This window comes from Bos javanicus, chromosome 18 (assembly GCF_032452875.1).
Source record: "Bos javanicus breed banteng chromosome 18, ARS-OSU_banteng_1.0, whole genome shotgun sequence".
Taxonomy (NCBI): domain Eukaryota; kingdom Metazoa; phylum Chordata; class Mammalia; order Artiodactyla; family Bovidae; genus Bos; species Bos javanicus.
The window spans coordinates 550211-563897 of NC_083885.1; the positions used below are offsets into that span (position 1 = coordinate 550211).

Sequence of the window (13687 nt, forward strand, 5' to 3'; positions counted from 1 at the left end):
CATTTCCTTCTCCAGAGGATTTTCTGGGCCCAAGGATCGAACCTGTGTCTCCTGGATTAGCAGGCAGATTCTTTAACTGTCTTTTACCTTTTAACATATTATTACCTTTTAAAACTTGAGGCCAAGTGCTTTGAGAGCTAGGTATCCCCCAGGTTTAGCCTTCAATATGGGCAGGATCACTCTCCCTCCAGATTTTTCAGTGTGTTTTTACTCTGTAAAAAGTTTTCTTTTCTTTTCTTTCTTTTTCTTTTTTTTAACAAAGGGGATTATTAGTGAAAAGTGAAATCAAGGAAAATGCATTGAGAGGAAAATAAAGAAGGAACCACTTAAGGCAAGCTGTTGTTGAAGGCTTGTCTTTTACACATTCTGACTGATTTTCCCATTAGCAGGAGAGAATCAGCAACAGAGGGAGTGATGAGAAGACAGTCATTGGCGTCAAAGATGAATGACCTTCAAGTCATTAACCTCCCTTCTCAGAACCTTTTATTGCACCAAACTCTTCTTATGGAATTTTTCATCTCCATGTTTCTAAGTGTGTAGATAAGCAGGTTGAGCATGGGGACAATAATTGTGTAGAAGAGTCTAAACACCTTATCTTCTGGTAGTGTTGTGGCAGGTCTATTGTAAACAAAGATGTCAGGTGTGACAAAGAGGATCACAACTGTGATGTGGGAACTACAGGTGGAAAGTGCTTTATGGCAACTTTCTGCAGAATATGCATGCATATTATACAAAATCAAAATGTAGGAGGTCATCAAAACCACAAAGATCACCAGTCCCATCAAGCAGAATTGCCAATGACAAAAAAGCCAATTTTGTGTGTATCAGTGCAGGCTAGTTTCAACAAAGGATATACATCACAGAAATAGTGATCTATTTCATTGGGGCCACAGAAAGGTAAAACAATCTCAAGAAGAAAGAGACCAAGAGAATGAGGAAGGATCCCTGCACATGATACTATGAGAATTGAGTGACATCTTTGCCTGTTCATGATGATGGCGTAGTGGAGAGGTTTGCAGATGACCACAAAGTGGTCATAGGCCATCCCTGTGAGGATGAAGACTTCAATACCCCCAAAGAAGTGTGTGGTGAAAAGCTGTATCATGCAGTTTTTATAGGAAATGGCCTTTTTCTCCATCAGTAAGTCAGTCATGAGTTTGGGTGTCACAGTGGAGGTGTAGAAGAGATCTGAGAGTGCAAGGTAGTTAAGGAAGAAGTACATGGGCTGGGTGATTAGCTGACTGCATGTAATAGAAATCACAACAATCAAATTCCACAACCAAATAGCCAGATAACAGAAAAAGAAAAATCCGGACTTTCTTGTCCATAGAAAGTCCCAAGATAATAAATTCAGTAACATTATTTCTATCTTCCAAGATCTGATGTTCAAAAAAGTTATCTGAAATGACAAAAGCAATGAAACTAATCACTGATGAGAAAATGGAAACCTAATATCTACTTAAAATGGCACCAATGCCTTTTAAAGACAAGTTATTTTGAGACCCACTGAAATCATTTTCATTTAATATGACTCTTTTGAATATCTAGTACTAATATTCTTCTAAGAGCTAAGAATACAGTGATAAATTAGACAAAGTTCCAGTTTTTATATAATTTAAATTATTTTGTGAGGAAGCAAGGAATTAAATTTGTCAAGAATTTAAAAAAAGAGAGAGAATCTTATTAGTGTTAAGTAGGGTGACATATAATGTGCAATTTAGGATGTAAAATAGAGGTAACTACGAATTTGGGATTTCTTTGGAAGGAATTATGCTAAAGCTGAAACTCCAGTACTTTGGCCACCTCATGCGAAGAGTTGACTCATTGGAAAAGACTCTGATGCTGGGAGGGGTTGGGGACAGGAGGAGAAGGGGACGACAGAGGATGAGATGGCTGGATGGCATCACTGACTCAATGGACATGAGTCTGAGTGAACTCCGGGAGTTGGTGATGGACAGGGAGGCCTGGCGTGCTGCGATTCATGGGGTCGCAAAGAGTCAGACACGACTGAGCCACTGAACTGAACTGAACTGAACTGAATGAGATATATAATTTTTAGAGAATTCTATGTGGAATGAACTTTATACTGTGTGCCATTTCAGGTTTTGGTAAGAATTTAGGAAGTAGCTTTGAAAAGAATGAATTTTAATGTCAGAAAAAGACAGTAGAGGCATTTTGGAGGAAAAGAGGCTAATTAAAAAAATAATAGTAATTCAATGCACTCTTTTTCCCCATAAGTACTCTCATGCTATGCCTAGGTCAGGAAGACCCCCTGGAGAAGGGCACGAGAACCCATCCAGTGTTCTTGCCCAGAGAATCTCATGGACAGAGGAACCTGGCAGGCTACAGTCCATGGAGTTGCAAAAACATCCGACAATACTGAGGGAATAACATTACATTTCATTCAAATTTTGCTTCAGATTTCTCTGAATCAACTTTTATATTTTGTCCACAGGAACCAAGAAAACCAGAGTGCAGAAGTTACTTTCATTCTCTTGGACTTCTCAGAATATCCCAAACTCCAGATACCCCTTGTCCTGTTATTCTTAACCATCTACTCTGTCACTGTGCTGGGGAACCTGGCCCATGATCCTAATTATCAAGATAAATCCCAAACTCCACACCCCTATGTACTACTTCCTCAGATATTTGTCCTTTGTTGATCTCTGTTACTCAACAGTAGTTACACCCAAGCTATTAGAAAACTTGATTGTGGAAGACAGAACCATCTCCTTCATAGGATGCATCATGCAATTCTTTGCCTGCATATTTGTGGTGACAGAGACATTCCTGTTGGCCATGATGGCATATGACCAATTTGTGGCCGTTTGCATGCAACCCTCTTCTCTACCCAGTTGTCATGTCCCAGAAGCTTTGTTCCTTATTGGTGGGTGCATCATACTCTTGGGGTACAGTCTGTTCCCTGACTCTTGCCCACTTTTTATCTGAATTGTCCTTTAGAGGAAATAATATCATAAATAACTTTGTCTGTGAGCATGCGACCATTGTTGCTGTTTCCTGCTCTGACCCCTACATTAGCCAGGAGATCATTTTAGTCTCTGCCACATCTAATGAAATGAGCAACCTGATGATTATTCTCACCTCCTATGTTTTCATTTTTATCACTGTCCTGAAGATGCCTTCAACTGGGGGGGGGTGCCACAAAGCCTTCTCCACCTGTGCCTCCCACTTGACTGCCATTACCATCTTCCACGGTACCATCCTTTTCCTCTACTGTGTTCCTAACTCCAGAAGTTCATGGCTCATGGTCAAGGTGGCCTCTGTCTTTTACACAGTGGTCATCCCCATGCTGAACCCAGTGATCTACAGCCTCAGGAACAAAGATGTGAAAGAGACTGCTAGGAAGCTGCTGCTGCTGCTGCTAAGTCACTTCAGTCGTGTCTGACTCTGTGCAACCCCATAGACAGCTAGGAGGCTATTCAATACCAAATTATTATGTCAATGAATGTAAAATGGCTTAGGATTGCTTTTTCATTTCCAAGAGCACTGTGGAGAACTGTCCAAGTTTTCTAGAATTTTTAATAGCATTTCAAATTCCAATTTTTAGGAAGGAAAACAGTGCACACATTTAACGTAATTCCCTTGTTGATACATCATTCAACAACTTTAGTAAACTGTAGAGAATTAGCAATAAAATGATAAATAACACCTAATTAAAGCCTAGACTATTTAAGTCTCTAGATAAAGTGTTTGTCATGTAAAGATTTCTGAGTAAAGACACATTACCATTTGGCTGTCTAGGTGAGTCTTCTTTTTTTCTTTTCTTTAAGTCATTATAAGTCATCGAAGAATGGATTTGAGTTGTCATGAAAGTTTATAGTTAACCATGAGAGAGTTACATCAGTTGAATTATAGTAACTAAGAGTTGTTCAACACTAAGACACTAAAGTTAAAAGACATGCCTGTGCTTAGTTGCTCAGTCATGTCTGACTCTTTACAATTCTATGGGCTTTAGTCTGCCAGGCTCCTGTGTCCATGGCAAGAATACTGGAGTGGGTAGTCATTCTCTTCTCCATGGCATCTGCATGACCAGTAATCAAACCTATGTCTCCTGCATTGCAAGCAGATTCTTTGCCATCTAAGGTACCAGAGAAGCCTAAATTTAAAGGATATATTTATTTAACACCACGTAGAAAGAATTGGTACATTGTAAGTGCAAAGAAGTCATGTCTTTGCCCCCACAAAGTCCTGAGTATAATTTGGTAAAATTCTACTTAATATAAAATTTATTTGTTCTTGGTACATAAATCATCAAAAATAAAATTAAGAAATCCACACTTCAGAAATAGTTCCAGCTAAATCTAAAATAGTCTTTCATGTCAGTCAAATTACATATAAAATAGCTATTGATGTACTATAATAACATAACAGGGAACTTCATTGGTAAGTAACATTAATGGTAGATTGAATTGGGGCCCTGCTAGTATCAATTAAAGCATCTTGGTTAACCTGATTTAATTTTGCCCAACTATCAAAATCATGGACTTCCCTGGTGGTTCAGATGATAAAGAATCCGCTTGCAATGCAGGAGACCTTGGTTCTATCCCTGGGGGGGGGGGGAGGCTTGGGGGGGGAGATCCCCTAGAGAAAGGGAGGGCAACCCACTCCAGTATCCTTGCCTGGAGAATCCCATGACGGAGGAGGCTGGCGGGCTTTAGTCCATGGAGTTACAAAGATTCAAACACAACTAAGCAACTAACACACTTCACAGTAAACTCACATCCAGTCCATAGAGTGAATTCTATTTGACATATGCTGTGGTGCTTCCCATGTGGCACTAGTGGTAAAGAACCTGCCTACCAATGCAGGAGACGTAGGAGACATGGGTTCAGTCCCTGGGTTGGGAGGATCCTCTGGAGGAGAACATGGCAACCCATTCCAGTATTCTTGCCTGGAGAATTCCATAGGCAGTGAAGTCTGGTGGGCTACAGTCCATAGAGTGGCAAGGAATCAAACACCACTGAAGCGACTTAGCATGCACACACCTTGGTATCAGGTATACCCAGCCCCTCCTCCCTAGACTCCACTATCACATAAGATGTATATTATCTGCCAGAAATTGGGGGGAAAGCCTAATACCTCTTTGTGAAAGACTATTTTTCACCCTGCTAAGCATTTTGTCTAATAGTAATTCTATGTTCATCCATGTGAGAGGAACCACCAAACTTATTCTACAGTGTCTGTAGTGATTCCCTGGTGGCTCAGATGGTAAAGCATCTGTCTACAATGCGAGAGACCCAGCTTTGATCCCTGGGTTAGGAACATCCCCTGGAGAAGAAAATGGCAACCCACTCCAGTACTCTTGCCTAGAAAATTCCATGGATGGAGGAGTCTGGTGGGCTACAGTCCATGGGGTCACAAAGAGCCAGACATGACTGAGGGACTTCACGACTTCAATAATTAAATATGCTGAGAATATTTTCACATGCTTGTTGGACATTTGTAAATTTTGAATCTGATTTGACTTTTTGTCTTTATTCTTTCTTTTCTGTACCTTTTCTTTTCACTTTATTGATAATGTTTTTCATATACAAATATTTTAAATTTTGAGGAAGCTCAATTTAGCAATTTATTTAGTTATTGTCACTTACGTTTTTGTTTCCCTATCTAAAAATCTACTGCCAAATTCAAGGCCATGACATTTAAGGCCTGTATTTTTCTTGTAAGAGTTTCATAGTTTATGCTCTTTCATTCAGGTCCTTGTTCACTTTCTGAGTTAATTGTTGTATATAATATGAGGTAAGTGTCCAATCCCATAATTTTACCTGTGAACACCCAGTTTTCCTGGCATCATTTATTTGAAGAAGAATCTATTCTTTCTCAAATGAATATTAAGAGAATCATAACCTCAGAAGCACCATGATGATGGTGAGGTACATTTGGGAGAAATCAGAGCCCGTATAGGGCACAGCTACCCAGTCAAAATGTATTTTGAATCTTCCACTAGTGAGAAATAAGCTTGTTGTTATTGTTGTTCAGTCACTAAGTCATGTCCAAGTCTTTGCCACCCCATGGACTGCAGCACGCCAGGCTTCCCTGCCCTTCACTGTCTCCTGGAGTTTGCTCAAACTCATGTCCACTGAGTCAGTGATGCCATCCAACCATCTCATCCTCTGCTGCCCTCTTCTCCACTAGCCTTCAAACTTTCCCAGCATCAGGGTCTTTTCCAGTGAGTCAGCTCTTCATCTCAGGTGGCCAGCACTGGAGTTTCAGTTTCAGCATCAGTCCTTCCAACGAATATGCAGAGCTGATTTCCTTTAGGATGAACTGTTTTGGTCTTGCTGCCCAAAGAACTTTCAAGTCTTCCCCAGCACCACAATTTGAAAGGACAGTTCTTCAGCACTTTGTCTTCTTTATGGTCCAAGTCTCTCATCCATACCTGGCTACTGGAAAAACCATGGCTTTGACTATATGGACTTTTGTTGGCAAAGTGATGTCTTTGGTTTTGAATATGCTGCCTAGTTTTGCCATAACTTTCGTCCCATGGACCAAGTGCATTTTAATTTCACATGTGCAGTCACCATAAAGCAATGATTTTGGAGCCCAAGAAAGTAAAATCTTTCACTGCTTCCACTTCAGCTCCTTCTGCATCAAGTTATTATTTTTAACCTGTGTCCTTAAGGCCAAGATGGGTGGTTACTGAAATTAGTGAAAATATCATCCTTTTCATAAACAGATATTTTTAGAAAACATATCATCCAAAATTTCTTTTTAGATTCAGTAATAAATATAAACATCTGAGAACATTCTATGTTTGAAAAGCCAATGGAAGCTGTTTTCTATCAATAGAATCAATAGTGTAAATATAAAATAAAGTTTATAGTACAAATATTGTAAAGTACAAAATAAACAGTATAATTATAGTTTAGCAGCCATACGTTTAGAAACATAGGACTATATATATATATATATATATACACCATCATAAGAAAATTTTAAAAATTAAATATGGATTAATAAAAGATAAATCTATTGCTGTATAATTTCCTCTTGTGGATTTATGTATTTTATATACACATAAAATTTTTTTAAATGGTGTTGTTTATTTCTTAAGATTAAATGAGTAAAGTTGATAATACAAATACCCTAAGTCTTTAGGGAAATAATATACAATCAATATACCACCTGGGACAGATTTCAGAGTTAAAATGTAATTAGTTGAATTGCAGTCATCAAGGCAGTACTTTAGTTAGGTTCTCTAGTTTTCAGTCATGATGGCATATATTTGTGATAAAGTTTGGTGCCAGGATTTACTTTTCAGGCTTAATCTTATCTTTGGTATCTCTGAGTTTTCTTAACAGGTTGGAAAATCATAATATATGAAATAATTAATGAGAAATACTGGGCACTTTTACTATCCTTTTCAGATGTGTTTCTATTAAGTACTAAGCAGCAGCGTTGCTGGAGTTCATTAATCTTAGCAAAGAGTTCTTCACTAAATTACTCATTCAAGTTCTTCTGTATTTAGGTGAGTTGACTCATGTCTCTTTCATTTTGCTTAAAAAAGAAAATACAAAGATCCAGTAATCTTTGTAGGAGACAGACACATGTGTAGAACAAAGTGTCCACAAAGAACCACTTTTGCTGAGAAGGTTTATGGAGTTATATTCCAATTCTTTCTTTCAAATAATTTTTATCCTAGTTTTCTTATTGGTATTCACCATAAAGTTGTAAATGGAGAATTCTCCTTTGGGCAAAAGGGAGAATTATAACAAAATGGGCCTTGTCTTCAAGATTTTCCTGTAATTTTCTAGAAATAAAGTGACAGTAATAACCATATTTATAAATAATAGGAATATAACCTACAGTAATTGTGAGTGATAAATATGAAACTTTGTATACAGAAGGGATGAAACAATGAGTCATGTCTATAAAAGTAGGTGGTAAAATAAAGCAAACATCATAAGAAAGAATAAAATGGGGAAATAAACTATAGAGAAATAGGCATGTACTATATAGCAGAGGTTGATAAATCCACCTTCACTAAAGAAGGATGTATTAAGTGATAATGAGGTTGAATTTATAGATCCAAGCCGTTTTTGGAAAAGTCATACTGAATAATGTTAATGTTATGCATTTGCTATTAACATTTATTTGGAATCTTAAAGTCACTGTTATATTAAACAATCATGGAAAATTATTCTCATAATCTTGCACAGAGCATTTTAAATTGAAGGAATGTGGCTGGAATAATATAGTCATAATCAATCTTTGCAGTGCTGAGACCTTACAAACTATTGTTACAGAGGGTCTGTTGTGGACATGGTCCTTGGAAGGTATCTTTCTTACAAGTTCATCATGTGGGAATCAGAGAACGCTATAGTGTGGTGGGAAAACCTAGAGGAAAATAAGGAAATATGCATCTTAAACCAAGTGTTCTAATGAAATTCTACAGTGTTTCCATTGTGTGGCTTCTAGAAGAAGGGATTTCTGCATTGTCTTCCCCAATGTGTCCACCAGTTGATAGATGTCCATGCTTGTGCTGGATTTTCACAAGCATATCAGATGTTTGAAATCATAACAATTATTCATAATTCTAATATATAAAAAGGTAAATATCTGTTATACCATGTCTTACAGCATTTGAATTCATTATTAAAGTCTCTAGTTCCAATCTAGTGATTTAAAATTTATATTAATATTCTTATCTTACTATAGAGGAAATGCATTGTGATCAGTAGTAATCAAGAAATATTCTGGTGTCCCATTTGAAATAGGTATTTTCCAGCCACTTTTCTTTGGAAGAACTAAAAACTTAATTCAAAATGGCAGAGTATATATTTGATCCATTCTGAAGCCTATATGCTTTCTCCAGTACTTTCACAGTTCTTATTTTTGTCACCCAAATTCCAAAATCTGCTACAATGGAAAAAAAATAAGAGTTTTCTGTTCAATATTGTTTCAACTATTATCACAGGAAACATAGCACATATTTTGTTTTGAAACTTCTGATGAATAATACAATTGGGTATGAAGAACACATTTAAATAGTTTCAAAATTAATTCAACATAAGTGAAAAAGTTTAGTATGTCTTGTAGCATAGCTCCAGAATGAGCTGAGAATTTGGAATAACTAGGAATATGAAAGGAATTGAAAGGAGACAGAACCAAGAAAATATTATAACTGTTTTGCAGAAATGTTACCATTATACAAATTAGCATATAAGTTAATTGTCTCATAGCTCAGGAGGTGAGGCAGGTAAGAAACTGTGGAACCTAATGATGTTTTTCTCTAATACATGTAATTGGATTGACATATGATGACATATGATATGATGATATCATATCATATGTCATATCATATGTCATATCATATCTGAGTTTTCACAAAGCTCAGAGTCACGCAAAGACAATGTGTCTTGAAAGCAGCTGATGATAATGAATTTTATTATTTGAAATAAAGCAGGATCTAATCTGTTTTAGTTCTTTGTTTCTGAAGATCATACACAATGAAGATTATTGGCTGTATAATTGACATATAAGTGAACATTAGCATTTGAAATAAAACAGAAGTATAGCATTTACAGAAACATTGTAAACAGAGACCCAGTGAGCTTCACAACACATTTTCTATTCTCTAGCCTATTTCAAAGTTTAGTTTTTACTCTTCTGGATCATTGATATTGATCCAAAACATTGATATTTTGTCCACAGGAACCAAGCAAACCAGAGTGCTGAGGTCACTTTCATTCTCTTGGGCTTCTCAGAATATCCTCAGCTCCAGCTGCCCTGTTCCTAGTCTTTCTGACCATCTACAGAGTCACTGTGCTGGGGAACCTGGGCATGATCCTGATCAAGTCCAGTTCCATGCTCCACATGCCCATGTACTTCTTTCTCAGCCCCTTATCCTTCCTTGATTTCTGTTACTTGACAGTAGTTACACCCAAGCTACTAGAAAACTTGGTTGTAGAAGACAGAACCATCTCCTTCACAGGATGCCTCATACAATTCTTCTTTGTCTGCATATTTGTGGTGACAGAGACATTCCTGTTGGCAGTGATGGCATATGACCAATTTGTGGCCATTTGTAACCCTCTTCTCTACACCATTGTGATGTCCCAGAAGCTTTGTTCCTTTTGGTGTCTGCATTATACTCTTGGAGTATAGCATGTTCCTTAATATACACATACTTTTTATCAACGTTGTCCTTTTGTGGGACTAAGTTCATAAATAACTTTGTCTGTGAGCAAGCGGCCATTGTTGCTATTTCCTGCTCTGACCCTTACATTAACCAGGAGATCATTTTAGTCTCTGCCACATTCAATGAAGTAAGCAGCCTGATGATTATTTTCACCTCCTATGTTTGCATTTTTATCACTGTCTTAAGGATGCCTTCGACTGGGGGGCACCACAAAGTCTTTTCCACCTGTGCCTCCCACCTGACCACCATTACCATCTTCCATGGGACCATCCTTTTCCTCTACTGTGTTCCTAACTCCAGAAGTTCATGGCTCATGGTCAAGGTGGCCTCTGTCTTTTACACAGTGGTCATCCCCATGCTGAACCCAGTGATCTACAGCCTCAGGAACAAAGATGTGAAAGAGTCAGTGAAGGAATTAATCAATATTAAATTGTTCTATGATAAAATGTAAAGCTAGAAGGATTTTTTGAGAGTAAGAGTTTCTCAATAGCAAATCGAATCATGAACCTATTTTAACCTTGCAATTGACAGGCCAATTTCTGTTCATTATTTTATTTTATTATAATAACTTAAAAAAATAAAATTTCAAATAAAAATAAAAGTCTACTTAAACTAAAACTTTGATACAAACATTGAATTGTAATTTTTAGTGTGTATAATATCTGATCTTGTATTTTTCCTGGTTAAATTTCAGTTTAATTCAAGTCATGTGAACTGTAGGACTCTTAAAATGGTCTGAAGAGTTATAGCCTACAATAAGGAAGTTTACGTCTTAATGTAAAAGTAGTACGTTAAGAGCTGCTCAGCATAAAACTCTAAGTATCTTAGACTTTATTAGTTCCATAAGAAACACTTTGGCTTTGGAAGATTCCCAGGCAAAAAAGACAAATTTGAAATATATCTAACTTAAATAGTTCATAATATGGTATAGTTTAAATATAATTGATAATATAACCAGGTATAAAATATTTTCTATGTGCTAGTGCAAGAAAATGATACAAATTTTGAAGATATAATGTGTACCTATCACTTGTTTTTCCATATACATCATTGCAGTTGTATATTTTAAAATGTATTTATCTATCTCTTTTACTAGAAATTTTACTTAGATAATTTTTGATTCATTTTAAGTTACAGTATCTTTAAACCAGTTCTCCCATGATAGTATAACAACCAACAAATGATTATGATTTAGTGTACATATTTCAGTAAAGCATTAGCTATTTATTCATGAAAAAGAAACATTTATGAACTCCAGTAGGTTGCAACAATGGCTATTTTTGAAATAGTGACTTTACTGAGGCAGCTCTGCTGATATGCAGCAGGTCACTCCAGCTTCAAGGCTGAGCTAATCAAACCAACTAATCTTCAGTCTACAGACCTGTATGTAAACCATACTCCTTGGATCATTCTTATGTTGAAGCAATCAAGTCCCTGTTTGGGTCTCATATATTAACTTTTTACAGGTCAAAGTTAAAAAAAATGGCTAAACTCAAAGGCAAGGTTTGAAAAGTTTTGCTTCTTGTAGAGCTATTATGTTCTAGATCAGGGGTATAGGGTGACATGAAGAAGTTGACTCAATATTTGTGCATGTGTGATGCGTGCCTTCTCAGTCAGTTCTGACATTGTGATGCCATAGACTGTAACCCCTCACGCTCCTCTGTTCACAGAATTTTCCAGGCAAGAATACTGTAGTGAGTCACAATTTCCTCCTCCAGGGGAACTTTCCAATGCAGGAATCAAATCCAGGTCTCTCAAGATTGAACTGGAGTCTCTGGCATCTCCTTCATTAGCAGGCAGATGCTTTACCACTAGCGCCACCTGGAAAGCCCTGGCTCAATATTCACCAAAGATTAATTAAAACATTTACCTCAACACAGATATTCTTTCTTGATAATTCCAGGTAATTCTATAGCAAATAGCAGAGAATCCATGACTATGACTTGTTTTACCAAAGGTTTTAATAATTGATGGGTCACTGGATTGCTTTAAGCAAATGACTGAGACTAAATATAACAACTTGCCTTTCCTATTTGTGTCTTACTAGCTGGTTTTAGAAAAGGCAGAGGAACCAGAGATCAAATTGCCAACATCTGCTGGATCATCAAAAAAGCAAGAGAGTTCCAGAAAAACATCTATTTCTGCTTTATTGACTATGCCAAAGCCTTTGACTGTGTGGATAACAATAAACTGTGGAAAATTCTGAAACAGATGGGAATACCAGACCACCTGATCTGCCTTTTGAGAAATCTATATGCAGGTCAGGAAGCAACATTTAGAACTGGACATGGAACAACAGACTGGTTCCAAATTGGAAAAGGAGTACGTCAAGGCTGTATATTTTCACCCTACTTATATAACTTCTATGCAGAGTACATCATGAGAAACTCTGGACTGGAAGAAACACAAGCTGGAATCAAGATTGCCAGGAGAAATATCAATAACCTCAGATATGCAGATGATACCACCCTTATGGAAGAAAGTGAAGAGGAACTAAAAAGCCTCTTGATGAAAGTGAAAGTGGAGAGTGCAAAAGTTGGGTTAAGGCTCAACATTCAGAAAACTAAGATCATGGCATCTGGTCCTGACACTTCTTGGGAAATAGATGAGGAAACAGTGGAAACAGTGTCAGACTTTATTTTGGGGGCTCCAAAATCACTGCAAATGGTGACTGCAGCCATGAAATTAAAAGATGTTTACTTCTTGGAAGGAAAGTTATGACCAACCTAGATAGCATATTGAAAAGCAGAGACATTACTTTGCCAACAAAGGTTCATCTAGTCAAGGCTATGGTTTTTCCTGTGGTCATGTATGGATATGAGAGTTGGACTGTGAAGAAGACTGAGCACCGAAGAATTGATGCTTTTGAACTATGGTGTTGGAGAAGACTCTTTAGAGTCCCTTGAACTGCAAGGACATCCAACCAGTCCATTCTGAAGGAGATCAGCCCTGGGATTTCTTTGGAAGGAATGATGCTGAAGCTGAAACTCCAGTACTTTGGGCACCTCATGCGAAGAGTTGACTCATTGGAAAAGACTCTGATGGTGGGGGGGATTGGGGGCAGGAAGAGAAGGGGACGACAGAGGATGAGATGGCTGGATGGCATCACGGACTCGATGGACGTGAGTCTAGGTGAACTCCGGGAGTTGGTGGTGGACAGGGAGGCCTGGCATGCTGTGATTCATGGGGTTGCAAAGAGTTGGACACGACTGAGTGACTGAACTGAACTGAACTGAACTGAACTCTTTTAAACTGTGGTGTTGGAGAAGACTCTTGAGAGTCCCTTGGACTGCAAGGAGATCCAACCAGTCCATTCTAAAGGAGATCAGGCCTGGGATTTCTTTGGAAGAAATTAAGCCTAAAGCTGAAACTCCAGTACTTTGGCCACCTCATGCGAAGAGTCGACTCATTGGAAAAGACTCTGATGCTGGGAGGGATTGGGGGCAGGAGGAGAAGGGGACAACAGAGGATGAGATGGCTGGATGGCATCACTGACTGGATGGATGTGAGTTTGAGTGACCTCAA

At 37.8% G+C, this 13687-nt stretch overlaps 1 pseudogene; it reads left to right on the top strand.

Moving 5' to 3' along the window:
- The first annotated feature begins 992 nt into the window (after positions 1–992).
- Positions 993–10613, top strand: LOC133229917 (olfactory receptor 5D13-like; annotated as a pseudogene).
- Positions 10614–13687: the final 3074 nt, after the last annotated feature.